The 18,031-nt window shown below is 40.1% G+C and overlaps 1 protein-coding gene across 1 annotated transcript in view; it reads left to right on the top strand.

The window, feature by feature from the left end:
- Positions 1 to 18,031, top strand: part of zc3h15 (zinc finger CCCH-type containing 15) — a 454,134-nt gene that overhangs the window by 188,437 nt on the left and 247,666 nt on the right. The window lies entirely within an intron of this gene.

Genomic DNA, 18,031 nt, shown 5'->3' with positions numbered 1-18,031 from the left:
TATAAATGTGTGTTATCAGTGATAATTATTGGGCTCTAATTACATTTTTAAAAGAAGCATTTGTAAACACTGCCCTCTAGTGGCTGTGGGAGGGCACATGGCTGTCAAGTTAAATGTCAAAAACGTAGGCATGCAGCATTCTGAGCGCTTGTGAAAGCCATACACAGAAACGACCCTACGGAACAGAGCAGGATCTTTCAGAGGGGTTTATAGGTAAATGTAAGCTGAATCATCATTTGTATTGTGTGACCTAAGGAAACTTTGCGAGTGGAAAGAAAAACTAGTTTTCCAATAACAGCATGTACATTTTTTGATTCTGTTTTTTTTTTTTTACACTCGACCAGGTGCGGTAGTATCTCGAGACTTGATTTGACGGTGAAAAGAAAAATTCTGCGTCAAAGGAGTGCAGAGGAATATCAAAGGAGTTTGCCCAGGAACCTCCCAGTGGTGAAGAAGTCGGCAGCCAAACTGCTCATTAACGGCAAGTCTTGGAACCAATTCATCCTCGTCCTGTGTGACCTTCACTGGCTCTGTGTCAAACACAGAATCCGTCCAAAAAATTCACCTACTGAAATAGTAATACTGACAATGCACTCCATCACCTCCCCCTCTCTCTCTCTCACCTCACTGACCTCCTGCTCTCCCACCAACCCACCCGCTCACGCAGGTCCTCTTCTGCTGAGAACCTCATCGCCCCAAAATTGAACCTCCACAGTTTTGGTGACAGAGCATTTTTCGGGGTTTTATGCAGGCTCTGGAACTCCCTCACCCCTCCAGTCTGAAATTCATAATCCATCATCATCTTCCTTTCACGTCTCAAATCCCAGTTTTTCTCCCTGGCCTATGAGTAATCTGCACCTCCCTCCCCCACACGCAGATACTCATGCACTCTCTCACACCTAGACCCCCCTCCCCATGGAAGTTTCTATTTCAGCCTTTCTTTGCCCAGACTTTTTGTTTATTTTGTTTATTCTTATGTACTTATGCTACCCAAATATGTCAGTATTTGTCTTTTCTTATATTATGTTTGTAATACTGTAATGTGATTACTATTATTATTGTTGTTGTTGTTGTTATTATTGTTGTTATTATTATTATTATTGTGATTGCAGGTCCACAGTCATGATTTGTAAGTCTGTCTGGCTTTATTTTATTTACTAGCTACACACAAACGAGGCAATCATCCCAGTGTAAGTGGCACAAACATGTTATTTGTTATGGAGAACATGGAACGAGCCAGGAATGAGCCAGGAACAAGCTTCAATCCTTCCCCCAAAAATTGTAATCCTGAAATACAGCATAAAGATTTTCACAAAATACCTGAAATATTAATATAATTGTATGAAATATTCTGACACCTATTTGATGGTAAGTCCTACTGATCGGGTAGCTGCTGCTCTTAAAATCCTCTTTTGAATTGCCAGTGTTTGTTGCTCTCTTATTCAGTATTATATTGCATGCTTTTGGAGATGTCATATATAGGGCCCAGACAAATGTTCAAGCAGGTAATCCTGTTGGCAATATTCAGCAATGTTTGCCAGTCAGTACAGACTTGTAAATAATAATACAATTGGGGACTAATTATGAAGTAATTATCTGTGCAAAGAAATTAAATAATGCAAAAGGAAGTCAAACATGGACACACAAACAGCATCAAGGCAGATGTCAGAGTAAAACTGTATTATCAGTACATTGTATTCTAAAGGATTAAAGGATTCAATTTATTATGCATGTCTTGCCACTTATCTTTAGACCACAGGATCAAGATTACAACAGACCAGCATTTACAGACACAAAAACATAGCAAATGACTAAGATGCAGGCAAGGGAAAAACAGCAGTGAAAAATCTCTAAAATTACATGCATTTTTAAAAAGGAGCATGTGGTAAATGCAGTAAAACTGTCTCAGCAGGAAAATAAGATATACAGACCATTCAAGGGATAAATTTGCTTGGGAAGTTTATTTTACTTATTGGTATTTTTACCAATAAGACTGCCTCCTGAGCCATCCAAAATCAGATGGGAACTTGGTATTCAGCTGTAGAGTACCATTCTAACTGCATTGTGTTTCATTTAAGGTTTGTGGAGACATATATTACACCCAGCACCAGTGCATGAGAGATGCTTAACAGATTGTTGGACGACATTAACAGTTTGGAGAGTTGGCTCCCTCTAGTTGTACAACATGAAAAGAGCTTCACAGACCTCGTCCAGTGGTCAGAAAGCATAATTCACAATACCAACAATAAACTTTGAGCTGCCAATGAATGCATATCCACTATTGGCATAACTGGTTCACAGCCCGGACAGAACAAAAAATTCCATCAAGGTACAAAAAATCTCACTGAATATTAAAGCCCCACTCCCTAGAAAAGGAAGAGAGTTTCACAGATTCCTGAATGAAAATTATGACATTTAATTTATGAACTGTTGGAGGGGAGGTAGTTTACAGTGTTGCTGATGATGACAATGAATATGTCACAGGAGGGATTTCAGTGCTATATATAGTACCATAAAAATTATGGTAACCATAGAGAAAATGTGTTTTTTGTTATTTTATTTGCTTCTGTAATATGTTAGAACATATACACATGTAAATACCATGAAATAAAAGTGATTGCCTGTGTACTTTAGTTTTGTATTCATCTTTTGATCTCAAATCCAAGTGCCTTACGTATACAGCAAAAATAGAGCATTTCACTCTACCATTACCAGACTTTAAGAGGGCGCTGTAAATGTTTCAGCAGACTTGGCAGCAACGGTTGTTACAAATTCTGTTGATGCCAAAAGAAATGCATGGTCTTATGGACACTGTTTCCACATCAATTTCAATCGAAGGAAGAACGGACAAACTGACAATGACTATATTTTTCTAACTGAGAGCATTGGACTTTAACTAAATGTGTTACATTTAGGCTGCTGGGTGACACTGTTGGGGGTCAGTCCCCTGCCATGATACCTTATGAGCTGCAATCCTTTTTGATCCCTCTGTTACTGTCTTTGTTTTCTCCCAGGCTGAATAAAGCAAAAAATATGAATGGAGGGTGGGCTGTCCTTTTTATTCAAGAAAATCTCTCAGCTTCAAGCAGGCACCACAGATCCCAGGCCACGCCTTTTCCTGTTTCTTTCCCATGAGCTAATGCAGATCCTAATGCACATTAATTGGGCTTGACTGAATCGGAATCTGAATCTGATTCTGGAGACCTATGTCTTTTTATTATAATTGCCCTTAGAGCAGTTAAATGTATTTGACTGGATTTAGGGGTGTGTTCACTTAAATATTTAGTGCATCACTAGTGATATCACAATAATCAGTAAAAATAACACTTATGATTTTTTGTTGTCCATATTGTGCAGCCTTGCATTACATCTCCGAAGTAAAAAACATGTAATACAAATATTTAAAATATTGGTTAATGTATTTGGAATATAGTGTAAGACAATATACATTTTTTTGTACTTTCATACGGTAAATGTACATAAAATATATGGCAATTCTATACTCTTTATATTATTATATATTTATACAGTGAGCTCCATTATGTTTGGGACAAAGACATTTTTTTTCTTGATTTGTCTCTATAATCAACAATTTTATATTTGTAATCACATTTTGTTAAAGTTCACAAAGCTGAGAATATGCACTTTAACCATACGTGAATTGTTTGATTACAAATCTAAAATTGTGGTAAAAATATGTATTTGTCCCAGACAGTATAGAACTCACTGCATGTTATCTAATGCCTGTAATGTAATGCTTCTAATAATATATAAAAATAATATATAATGTATCCATGAATTAATGTATTTGATTTTTTGTCAGTCTATTCATTTAAAGGATCTCAAATAAACTGCAGTAATATTGTGTGATACATGTTTAAATTCTGGAACTGTGTCTGATAAGAAAATGTGTAACAATAGATGAACTTGAAAGTTGCGCAAAAGAATGATGACCTGAATTATGGTACTGAATGGGCAGTATTGAATGTCTCACCTCACGGTGTAGTTGTACTGCTATGATTAATAAACCACATGTTTTCAAACCGACTCCCATAATAAGGCTGTTTTGAATATTTGGAAGTTCCAAGTAAACATCCATGCTCAGCGTCCAGTTGCTGGAAATGAGTAATTGTTATACTCGTTTGCTCTGTGTTGAGTGGTGAGTATGTAAATCACTTGGATTTGTGCAGTGATGTCTATGAACCCACAGGGTTAGAACATTTTAGTTCAAGTAAATGAGCAAAGTCTGCAGAATATTTTGACATAGCTTTTTTATTAGCTTTGGGACTGCTGGAGCTGACAGATATTTGTGCAGGTAATGGGCGATTAAGGGAACTTGTAGCTGACTCATGCAAGCTCAGTCAAGGCAAAGTCCTGATTCATTGCATCGATTGCCACTATACAGACAGTAGCAGGTGTGCAAATAAAGATTAGAGAGAAAATTACCCACAATTACAAAGTGTTGGGTTCAATAGAATATCTAAATGCTGAATGCTATGGGTGTGCAGTACATATTCTGCCCCTGTCCAGACTCCAAATGACTGTACTCAATACTTGAAGTAGAGCCGCATTTAATTCCATTGATATGAGAGCTCTTAAGGTTATATAAACTATGCATAATTGTGAAATGTTAAAAATAAAAGAAATAAGAGTAATAAGGTTATTGTGCTCACAATGTGTGTGGATTACTGGCCTCAGATTATATTTTTAAGGAAATGTTTTCATACACTGCCCTCTGGTGGCAATATAAAAAAAAAATTTAAGCATTTTTACCTGGCCTTCTGATAGCTTATATGAATAATTTAATGCTGTGTTTTGCTCAACACAAAAGATTGTCCCTGTCATTTTTGAGAGTGTGCAGACGTGAAAAAAATGTAACCCATACAGAGAAATTGCACATAGACATTGCCTCAAAAGATCAGGAATTTGCGCAGGAATGCAAGTTTGGAAATATTGTAATAATGTCTCAGTTTAGAGAGTTTTGTGAAGGTTGCATTTCAGTTAGTTAAACAGGCATATCCGTGGTCAATCTCAATGTAGAGAAGGAGTGTGGCTAGAGCACTGGGAGTAGGCAGAGAGCTGGGGGGAGTGGTTAAATTGATCTGCAGTCGCAGATGATGCCAACTAGATAATTACATTACATTTTATTTGGCAGATGCTTTTTTATCCAGTATCAGTTCTCCATAGTCATGAATATCAAGTCTAGTTCACACAGTAAGCATCAGTCAGTTATGACAATAAATTAGAAGTGAGCCATGATTACAAGAGCTGCAACATCAAGATGAAGATGCAAATGCAACACGAAAGTGAAGCTTGAATGGGGGTGGCCCTGCAGAGAAGTTAGAATTAGTCAAGGTAGTCTGAAGAGATGTGTCTTCAGACCCCAGTGGAAAATGGGCAGTGACTGAGTGGTTTGTGGAGGAATGGGGAGTCCATTCAACCACTGAGGAGCTAGGTAACCAGATCCAGCCTTTATCTGTTCTACCTGCAGTGAATCCAGGCAGAGGAGAGGACTGAGCCACATATACAGTTACCATTGTTGACTTATTTGCATACTGCGTGTGATTTATATGACTCTGTAAATGAACCAATTAGAAGTATTAGTTTCTTCTGAAACCGAAACTATGAACCATTCCAAACAGGGAGACAGTGCAGTGAGGAAAGGATGGACATGTAAGCGGGAGAAACAGTGAAAGAATCTTTGCTGGGGCAAACATTGTGACAATGTTGCAGCAGCGTTGCAGGAAAGCCAGCCCGCTGCCATCTTTGAGCTGGCAGAGGGGCAGGTAGAGGACCAGGCGCTCCTACAGCGACAGATGCAGGCACACCCAGTAAAACAGCCGCAGCCAATTCCCTCAACAGCCAGGTACATTGGACTCCAAAAGCCATGCATGTCCTCCTCAGAGGACATGGAGGCATACCTGGTCATATCTGAGAGGAGGGAAATTGCCTGTAGGAAGTCAGCAAAGGGGCGAGCTGTGAGTCTTCTCCCCTTGTTCACCAGGGAAGCCCAACAGGTGGCACACTTGACTGCCGGCGTCCTCCATGGCAAATTTCAACAGCCTGAGGAACACAGTAGAGGACACCAGTCACCCCATTACCCTAGCACAGGAGCTCCATACTCATCAGTGGCTCCAGTCTCTTCGGGGACGTGGGTTCAAATCCCACCACTGCCAGCATTTTAACAATTGATCAGCCAGAATTGATACAACAGAATATATGGAGACAACATGAGTATGAGATAACAAGAAACTATTTATTACAATGAATTTAAACACGTCACTCACAAACATTGGACATTACCAAACATGAGCTGCAAAGTTTAATGCAAATGGAATATGAATGACTGCTTGTATGTGCACCATGAGATCAGTCAACGGGTGTTACATAAGCAAAAGCAAACCAACAACAAAAAATAAGCAGGCTGCACAACCACAGCTGCTCAGTTGCGTGGAGGAGAGGGAAAAAGTGAGAGCTGAGTGAGAGGGAAAAAATAGAGGCATGCCAGGTGTTGCCAATCAAATCGGGTTGGGCACTGGGACTACCCGACGCACCTGTAACTTACAAGACAACATCCCCGCCAGCAGAGAAGCCAAGGGGCACAGAAGACACAGTCTTAACACGCTTAATGGTGGAGGTGGTTGAGCAGGTGACACTCAAGCAGTTGGTGCTGAGCATACCAACTGCCACTGCCAGCTGGGTGTGCTGCCACTGAGCAACCACACTGGAAGCCATTGTTGCCCTGGTGGAACACCACATCAGTAACCTTCAGCCTTGCTACATGACTGTTGCTCCACCGCTGAGGAAAACGCAGCCTCCCCTACCTCGGCCGACGCCCGAGAGGAGACCATGAGGCAGACCCTCGTGGCACCCGAGGACACGTAGAGAGCTTCTCCCATTTCCCTTTCCCCTCACAACACTTTTTTCTCTTATTCCTCCTCACAGCAGCCCCCGGTTTCATGGCTGCAGTGCTGGACCCACAGAAGCTTCCTCAAGTGCCTGGGTAGGAGTGCTGGCAGTGTGAGCGATTCAGCTGTCCCTTAATGGAGGTGGGCCAGATGGTGCAGGTCGCTGGTTCCCCAGTGTCCTCCCCCAGACAGGAGGGTTGTACCATAAGGCTTCAAGGGGCTATGCACCAGGCTTTGCTGGATTCTGGGTGCAGATAGACCATGATTCATCAAAGACAGGTTTGACCTGAGGCATTAGTGGAAACATCATGCAACTCCAAAAGGTGTGTGCATGGGGATATTTACAATTTGCCTGGGGTGCCAGGGTAAATTTGTCATGAGGGGAAAATGCAGAGATTGAAGGCTGCATTTAGCTCCTGCCTGTCACACCCCCTCTCATTAGGTATGGATTAGCCTGGGTTCCCCAATTTAATGAATAGGTATGTGGGGGTGCACTCATGATAGACCAGAACATATGAGTTGTGAGATGTGTTCAGTGGTGACACAGGGTCCTCCGGGGGGCAGAGTTGGGAGAGCCTTTTAAGAGAGCTCCTCTGGTTTCCACTATCCTAAACCCAGAAGACTTTCCAGTCGATGATACCCAATACTTTGCCTTTGATCAAGTGATGAAAATTTATGGTCACGAGGAGTAATTCTGGAATATCCCTGGCTCACCCATATGAGGCGCCGTTTGTAAAAAGTGAAACCCTGCTCAATTTTGCCACATAAAATTGTAATTGCTGTTTCAAGAGTCTTTCATCAATACATGATTTTAAAATTATATATTATTTATAAATATGAATGTTAAATGTAAATGCCAACATAAATATTCATGTAAATGATAAATGTAAATGTTCAATGTAAATGAGAAAAACAAATGTAAATATTAACATAAATGTTAAATGTAAATGCAAATGTTAAATGTAGAAACTACATTTTTGGCATACATGCTAATTGGCCATGCCAGTTGTGTAAAGTCTGCTTTTTGCATGAAGGAGAGCGAACTCAACTACACCCATGCAAGCCCACAGAGGCGGAGAAAGCAATACGCTGTTTTCTTTTCACAAAAATGAAGAGACCTACAAGAAATTGGTTTTTCTTGGTATTGGTATTTCTGGAGCCTATGGGTACTGCAATATTACTATAACGCATACAGTTTTTGACGAGAATTTGTCACAAAACGCGGTGGATCGGTAAGTAGGCGTACAGTTAGCAAGTGACAACTAAATAGCTTTCAAGGTTAGACATGTGGAATCAAAGATTTTCTTTATTTGGGTGTAATGTCCGGAGTTTGAGACTGGTATAGAGTCTAATGTTTGTGTACAGTAGCTCAGTATTACAACATTATTATATATTGAATGATCTTCAGGTTCAACTATTCGATAGTAAAGCCTAGTCGATGTTGTTTTCTTTTGTTTTGTCTGGTAGTGTAAGATTATTGCTGTAATCGGCTCTAACCTAGCTAGCAATGAGGAATGGTTTACATATGACATATCTTAGAGATATGAGTGTTAATAAGTGCAGGATACACAGCCACTATGTCCTTGACCGCTGAACAGCTCACAATAATCTAATAGTGTTTATTACAATTTAATTATTATAATTGGGTTAAAAACTTGAAATAAATATTAAGAAGACAATCCGTTGTTACTTCTGGGGAATATAACCACTATTTGAATCCAGTTGCTTGGACCTTAAACATTTACATTTATATTTAACATTTACATTTATAATTTTGAAGCCATGTATTAATGAAAAACATTATTCTTGAAAAAGCAATTACTGTTTTCTTTGTACCAATTTCTCTCTAAATGAAAAAGTGACATTTCCAAATTGTAGTGCATTTTTTTTACACTTGGTGCAGCTAAATTTTGAAACATTGAGCAGGGTTTCACAGTGTGCAACTTCTTACAAAATGTTTTTTTTTTTTACAAAAGGCACCCCATACACCCATACCTTTCCTGGATTAGGGAAAGATTCTACTGAGTAAGTTGTAACACTCAAATAGGAGAGGAAATCTCCTGTTTTTGGTGCCGAAATGCCATTGGGAAATGTTTTTCTAGGCGGCTGATCGTAATCATAAATCTGGTCGCCTCGGGGCTGATAAAACACTGAGTACCCATTACCATTGATGGAGATAGGTGGGCCATTACATTATGAGCATTTTAGCAGACACTCTTATTGAGAAGAGCAACTTACACAACTTTTACAGAGCATGTACATTGAATCCATTTATACAGCTGGATATATACTGAAGCAATGCAGGTTAAATACCTTGCTCAAGGGTACAATGCCAGTGCCCTACTCGGGAATCGAATTTGTGACCTTTAGGCTAAGAGACCAGTTCCTTACCCATTGTACTACACTGCCACCATTAAACTGAAGTGCACAGGGGTATCACTTTGTGTTGGTTTTGGTAGATTACACCATGCTAAGATACTCCAAGGTTTGGCTAAGAGTGTTGCAATAGTACTGTTTGTAGTTAATGTCCGAGGTTGGAACACCAAAAGAATAAGATTCTAACTGATCAAGGTAAATCATTTAGGTCACTTGCAGTATGCAAATTGTATTGGTTGTTGGGTAATAAATCAATTTGGACCTCCATCTACCATCCCCAAACCGACTGCTTAGTAGTACCGTTTAATAAAACACTGCAAACATTTATCTGTAAATTCATTCATGAAGATAGCTGTAATTGGAATAAGTGGTTGAACTCTCTTCTTTTTTCAGTGCATGAGGTTCCCCAGGCCTCCATGGGATTTTGTCCCTTAATTACTTTTTGGCAGGCAGCCTTGTGGTGTGCTGGACCTAGTTAATGAAAGCTGAGAGGAAGATCCAGGCACTAGCAAAAAAGGGAGTCAGTACATTCTCAAACTGTGAGCAGAACATCACACATTAGGGCAATTATAATGGGAGGGCAGTTATAACTAGGGCAATTTGCTGCAGGTGCATGAACAGCAGCCTGCATACCACAGAGGGCATTAACAGACAATTTACAATTACTTCCTTTTTCCAACTCAAAATCGCTTAGGTGACGATGACCCTTTGTGATCACACAGCACGTCAGGGATGGTATTTATGAGGTTGTATGCCTGACAGGGTCAGAGCAACGCAAATATACCACTTCAAACTCCTGAAGGTGTGGAGTAAAGCAGTCGCTGCCTCTGGTTGCTACAGTGTTCATGAGGGACAAGTTGGGTCCAGAAGCAACAAAAGCTACTCAAAAGCTCAAATCAGTGAACAATGGCATAGTACTCAAGCCACTATAATTATTTCCAACTCAAAAAATCATGAGTGTCATTAAAACACAGAAAAATATTGGGTTTGTAAACACTGTTGGTGAATCACTGTAACAAAACAAATTGCTGGTGGTATGTGAATACTACATCATAAAAGGCTTAGTGCCAACACAAAGGACAAAGTTAGCATCAAAAACCCACACAACAGTGCTATGATGCTATAACCTATATGCTCACACATACGCAGTGCATCACAGAGAGCGCCCTCTAGCACAAACTATTGTAACACACAGTAGTAAAAGTCTAAGAAACTGGCACAAACCCATGACTTTACTCACGAATATAGTCAGGTGTGTCAAACAGCCAAACTGGGTGAGGCTATCACACTGACAAGCTACACAAAGCTACACCCCAAAACCATGTGGGCACAATGTATGCTGCAATCAAGACAGCCACAAAGTTTTAACAGTTACTAGCATGACACAGTTGGCAATAAGCACAAAATGAATGTCTTTGTTAACAGCAATGACACAAGAGTGTAATTAAAACTGGGTACTACTAGCTGTTACCTAAAAGGTGTTTTTACATAAAGACCCCAGTACCTACCCATCTAGACAACAATACTAAATATCTATGTCCTGTCTATCTTCATGGCTTACTGGGCAAGGGGTTATTCAAGAGTTATATTGCAACAATTGATCTGAAAATGCTCACCCCTGACAGAAGAAAATTTTTTTTAAATTTAACAAAACAGTCTCCCAATAGTTTTCTAGCTGAGCCTCCAGCCCCTCTACCTTACCAGGTAAACTTGATAATATACTAAAAAAAAATACTTGATAATATACAACAAAAAAAACAGCACCCAAATGGAATCATCCAACACCGACACTAATTCTTTAAATCTGGAGAAAACAGGGGAGAGCAAAAATACACAAAACAAATGCACAAGGTCCCAAAATATACAGTATACAGCCTCCGCTCATTACTGACCGCAAACAGAAAGGATGACAGAGAATGAGGTTGACGGATAAAAAAAAATTAAATTACTTTCATTCTCTGAAAATACAAAAAAGTCTCACAAGCACATTGTTGTCAACAAGATATTCCGAGAGATAGCATGACTGGAGAGCATGACTGGAATCGACCTTGTTTTGAAGACCCCTGGGAAAAGGACAGGTCAGGAGAAAGTAGGGGGACAAAGGCTTTCATAATGGCATGTCATCAGGGACAGTTTGTCTCACTGCCGAATCGCTGTATCTCACGTGCTTAGTGGAAGACCTGGCTGGACTTCATGCCCATACAAGGTTCCCCCCTTCTCCCTACTGTGCAGTCTCTGGCTCCAGTTTGTACAACATGGTGGTGCCCAAAAACTGTGGTTTCAAAATTCTTTTCACCAAGCCCATGGAAAGGCAGTGGGTGATGTCACAGAGAACTGGTCCATATTGTTTCGACAGAATTTGGTCCAGGTGGCTGTAGCTTCGCTTCTTCTCCCACTCAAGGGGAAGGGTGGGAGGGGTCTTCTGACAGCCTGGCAGTGAGATGGCTCTCCAGCCTGTTAGGTAGTAGAGGGGTGTGGTCAAAGTGCCAGGTGCAGGCGTAGAGCTGGGGAGAGTAGTTAAGTTGGCCTGCAGCCGCAGCTATCGGCAACTAGATAATCACATCTAGCCTTTATCTGTTCTGCCTGCAGTAAAACCAGGGCAGGGGACTGAGTCACAGTTACAGTTACGAAGAGCAGTGTCTGTACCATTGTTGACTCATTCACACACTGCGTGTGATTTCTGTGCCTGTCAATGAACAGACTAGAGTGAAACCCTCTGCAGTGAGTCTTCCATCGTCTGAACCACAAACAACAATGAACCTGTTACAGTCAATTTCTCTGACTGAGTAACAGAATGATTATTTGAGTTATGGTACAGAATTACCATTGTTGGGCTCCATACCCCATAGCATTGGGCTATTGCACTGCTGTGTGAAAACAGTGTTTTTTAAATCCTCACTTAAAAGATTGTTTTGAATACCTGGAAGTAAAGCTTATAAAATCCTTGCTCTGCAGTCATTGCTTTTCAAGTATCTCCAGGCATTTAACTAACAGACATGTTATCAACAGCAGCCCATTTAGATTGACAGAGTTGATTTGTTCTGAAAGAGAGAGAGAGAGGGGGGGGGGAAGAGCACATGAGAGAGAGGGGGGAGAGCACGAGAGAGAGAGAGAGAGCATTGACTTGTGTAAAAAGCACTGGTGTTAATGGCAGCTACCTACAGCGGGGTGTCCATTTGTGATCAGACACCATCAATCACCCTGACAGGCAGAACCTATTTAGCTTATGTTGATAAATCAAATCACTTCTAAATGATATTGCTCAGTGGGTCTGACTCTTAATTCACACACACTTTATTTTTCAGTGAATGTGGCATGACAAATTAAAAATAAGTACAAATGAAATTTTGCATGAAATTGCATTAGAAAAATGGGAGATCAGACCTGGTATCCATACTGCAAGAAAACTCTTTCAGAGAGTGCAGCCTTCCATTGCCCTTTCCTTCTTTACTCAGTCAGTGACAGACATGGATAGGAACACATTAAAAGGTGGGTATAATTTTACATGTGTGCTACTTAAGTAGAGTTTTAAGGAATTCGTACTTTTCAGAGTATCTTCTAAAGCCTCGATGATATATGCACTCTATCTTCGGTAAGGAAAGGAAAACTTTACACCCATTCCTATACCTAAGAAACCTTGTCCAAAAGAATGCAATCATTGCATTCTTTTGGACAAGGCATCTGTTCATGAATTCACAGATGGATATGTGTTGGGAAAGGGGAGGGGGGGGTATGCAATTTTTGTTTGATTAAATATCAACAGCTCCATCAAGGTGATGTTACAAAAGCCAAACAATTTCAGCTCCTGGTCGTTAAAGTGCATAATTTGAAGGGGTTTTTTTACATCACAGTGATTAGTTGCAATAGACCTCTGTCTGTATCCAAGGAAACTGTTATTAGTCTCACCAATGTCTTGCACAAACTAACTGAGTTCATTTTTATGGGTAATCTTAATTGGGATTGGTTTACCTGTGCAGCAGGCTGCTTTGAAGAATTATGTAACTTGCTGAACCTTAAGGGACACAAAAGTCCCAAAAGCAAAAAACATCCATTGAACATTGTGAGTTGCAAAGACAGTCTGTCACTCGACTATAAACTGGCCTTAACAAGTGAACAGGAAAAAACTAATGAGACATACATTACATTACATTACATTACAGGCATTTAGCAGACGCTCTTATCCAGGGCCACGTACAACAAGTGCATCAGACATACACATGCAGCAACCAAGAATGAGAACTAATTAAAGCCGCAAGCGGCGTTGGAAGGGGTCCAAGCAGTGGCAGCATCGCGCCCCCTATGGAGCGATTTTAAAATGGCTTTGTCCTCACGATCATACGCCTTCACCCAACATGTCTACTGAATATCACAATGATCGTATGATATATTGATGACTTATGGCCAATTTTGAGCTAAGAGACGCTGTCGGATGACTTAGTTACGTCGCCATGGATGTGTCCTGGCCGCTTCCCGTCAAGGCCTTTAATATGTCGTAACACTTAGATGGCATGTCGTAACACTTAGATGGTCCGGTGTGCATGCGCAGCTGCAGTGTTTCTGCGCCGCAACTAAAAAAGGCGTCACGCTAGTGTTGTCACGATACCGAAATTTTGACTTTGATACTGATACCAGGTTTAGTATTACGATACTCAATACTGAAATGATACTTGAAACTTAAATGGTGCTAATTCGATACTCGGTACCTAACGATACTGTAATTACCTTAATAGATCAGAAACGTAATGTCCACAAGGGTTGACCTCATTTCCTAATTCATGGTTTATTAACAACCTTTAAGTTGAAGCCTCTTCAACATATTAATATGCATAGGCCTATAGTGTTACAACACTGAACAATAGAAAAACATGTTAAATATATTTCAAAAATTAAACAGTTGTAAACTAAATAATCTTTAAAACAGGTCTTTCACCTTTAAATAGATTTAAAAACAGCATATTTTAATAACAATACAGCATCTATCTATAATAAAATATTTCCAAATTGGAACACCTATTGCTACTGAAGTGAACTGAGTCAAAGCTTGCGCTGAATCAAAGAGCTGAGTGCACAAGCAAAAGTCACCTCACTTGGAAACCTTAGTTGCTACTGCCTTCTAGCGAAGATTCTGACAAATTACACTTTTCATCCTCTCAATCAGTAATGCGGGAGACAATTTTCCGTGGCTTTTACATTTAACTCAAAACTACCGAACGTCGGAATATTCTAATACCGAACCGTTTATTTTTAATTTAAAAAAAAAATTTTAAGTACCGAGAAAGTGCTGAAGTTTTGGTATACCGTGCAACACTACGTCAGACACATATTCCAATCCATTGCTCAGCTTAGCAGAGAATGCACATTTCAGAGCGCCACAGAGACAGATAGAATAATAACACATGAATGCACATTTCAAATAATAAATACGACATTGAGAAAAAACGGAAGAAAGACATAATATCAACTCGCGAATTGCGTGCTGCGGGCAAAGAAGCCTACCGTTTTATTTATGTAGACATTGGCAGATGAGAAAATTTTCGGTTACGCTGACCTATAAAACGCTATCCCAAAAGCAAAACAGACATGTTATACATCATTAGAAAGCTTATACTCTCACCTACTGAATAAATGAACTGTCAATGGAGCCAAATTGTACGAAAAACGGCGACAACGCCGTAAGCAACAGGAATCACAAACGGATTGTCCAAGACAATATATGACCACTCAGTCGCAAAAGGGACATCTCTACGCGTAAAACCAATGGTAAGATTGTATATTTATTCAATGTTTAGTCCCAGATATTGACTGTAGAATGACATGGTATAATGTAAAAAACAAAATTGTCTCGTTTATTTCGTTATTCAGTGAGCAGCATATTTTAGGGCTAATGTCGGGTTTATCTTGTTGCTACGGAATATTGCATTACATTACAATACAGGCATTTGGCAGACGCTCTTATCCAGAGCGACGTACAACAAAATGTATTACCATAACGAGGAACAAGTGTGTCGAAAACCCTAGAGGGCAGTAGCCTACCGTTCTAATTGCAGGGAACAACCGCATAATTCAACTTGGACCCTGTAGTTTAAACTGATTAACGCTAACACAAACAAGAACAGCAACAACGCAGTCTATGAGAACATTCAAGCAATAGTTAAGACGAGTTAAGACTAAGTCACCTACGGAACAACTACCTAGTTACAACCCTAAGCTTACAGTCAATTTAGAAATTAAATTGAGAATACGATTTCTCTCAGCATAATGACGGTTTTAAAGACTAAACGAACTCACCCGATATTGTCTTCAAATGGACCGTATTATTTATTTAGACATTGGAAGACTACAGCATAAATTGCGTCTTTAATATTCAATATTAGTAATTGCAGCGAGAAACTGCAGCTGTAGGTCGTTATGTTATGGTAGCAACGGAACGAAGCGGACTATATATGTATTAGGCTACCGTCATTGTTTCATAATACCAGCGTGTTTTCGCGCGTTTGCACAGAAACTCAGAACCTATCAATAAAATGGTTTAGCTGTTTCTCAGCATAATGACAGATTTAAAGACTTAACGAACTCACCCGGTACTGTCTTCCAGTGCTTCCCGACGGTCAGACCGTCCCCTCACTGATAAAAACAAGACCCTACGGCAATAGTTAAGACGAGTTAAGTCACCTACGAAACAACTACCTAGTTACAACCCTAAATTTACAGTCGATTTAGAGATTAAATTGAGGATACGATTTACAGCATAAATTGCGTCATTTGTTTATATTCAATATTAGTAAATGCAGCGAGAAACTGCAGCTGTAGGTCATTATGTTATGATAGCAACGGAACGAAGCGGACAATATATGTATTAGGCTACCGTCATTGTTTCATTAGACCAGCGTGTTTTCGCGCGTTTTCACAGAAACTCACAACCAATAAATAAAATGGTTTAGCTGTTTCTCAGCATAATGACAGATTCAAAGACTAAACGAACTCACCCGATACTGTCTTCAAATGGATCCATGCCAAAGAAAAGTAATTATTCATCATCTCAGAAAGCTTTTACTTTTGGTAGCCTATCCTAGCATGCACGCTAGGTGGCAGTGTAAGACCGCCCTTTCACTGATAAAAACTAGACCCTACGCTGTCGGATTACTTGCGTCGCCATGGTTGTCGCTTGCCGTAAAGAAGTTTACTCGATGTCGTAATCGTTTGGATTTGGAGCTCCAGCTTTTCCGCACCCCACCTAATGAAAAAGTCCAAATGCTGTGCAAACCATATGGCGGACATAGGTGCTCCCAATAGGAAAGTTGTAGAGCACATTCAGATGCATCAGTCGATGAAGTTTTGTGTTGATCTGACCTACGGTGTGGGAGTTATGGCCTTTTAAATTATGATCCTTTGTTATAGCGCCACCATCTGGCCGACATAGGTGATTTTTAGTGCCTGGTTAGTGGGGTGCCATAGGAACCCACCTACCAAATTTGGTTGGTCTACAACTTATGGTTGCTGAGCCTCAGACATTTTTGCGGAGAAAACTGCCACGCCTCAACTAAAAAGTCTAAATGACAGGCAAACAATATGGCGGACAAAAGTGGGGCCAATGGCAAAGTTGTAGAGCACGTTCAGATGCATATGTCGATGAAGTTTTGTGTTGATCTGACTTATGGTGTGGGAGTTATGGCCTTTTACGCAAAACCCTTTGTTATAGCGCCACCATCTGGCCGACGTACGTGGTTTTTAGTGCCTGAGTAGTGGGGGGCCATAGGAACCCACCTGCCAAATTTGGTTGCTCCAGGACTTATGGTTGCTGAGCCTCAGACACTTTTAGCGGAGAAAAATAAGAATAATTAAAGCCGCAAGCGGCGTTGGAAGGGGTCCAAGCATTGGCAGCATCGCGCCCCCTATGGAGCGATTTTAAAATGGCTTTGTGCTCATGATCATATGCCTTCACCCAACATATCTACTGAATATCATGATGATCGTATGAAATATTGATGACTTATGGCCAATTTTGTGCTAAGAGACGCTGTCGGATGACTTAGTTACGTCCCCATGGATGTGTCCTGGCTGCTTCACGTAAAGGCTTTTACTATGTCGTAACACTTAGATGGCATGTCGTAACACTTAGATGGTCCGGCGTGTATGCACAGCTGCAGTGTTTCTGCGCCGCAACTAAAAAAGGCGTCACTAGTGTTGTCACGTTACCAAAATTTTGACTTTGATACCGATACCAGGTGTAGTATCACGATAATTGATACTGAAACGATACTGATTCAATACTCGGTACCTAACGATACTGAAATTACCTTAATAGATCAGAAACATAATGTCCACAAGGGATGACCTCATTTTCGAATTCACGGTTTATTAAAAACCCTGTTTATTAACAACCTTTAAGTTGAAGCCTGTTCAACATATCAATAAGCATAGGACTATAGTGTTACAGCACTAAACCATAGAAAACTATATTAAATATATTTCAAAAATCAAACAATTGTAAAGTGAATTATCTGTAAACAGGTCTTTCACTTTAAAATATATCTAAAAACAGCACATTTCAATAACAATACAGCATCTTCCATAATAAAATATTTACAAATTAGAACAGGTATTGCTACTGAAGTGAACTGAGTCTAAGCTTGCGCTGAATCAACCACGAAAAATGCACAAGCACAGGTCACCTCACTTGCCAACCTTAGTTGCTACTGCCATCTAGCGAAGATTCTGACAAATCATAACTTTTCATCCTCTCAATC

The sequence above is a fragment of the Anguilla rostrata genome, chromosome 3 (assembly GCF_018555375.3).
Source record: "Anguilla rostrata isolate EN2019 chromosome 3, ASM1855537v3, whole genome shotgun sequence".
In the NCBI taxonomy this organism is placed as follows: domain Eukaryota; kingdom Metazoa; phylum Chordata; class Actinopteri; order Anguilliformes; family Anguillidae; genus Anguilla; species Anguilla rostrata.
This window is presented reverse-complemented; position numbering and strand designations above follow the sequence as displayed.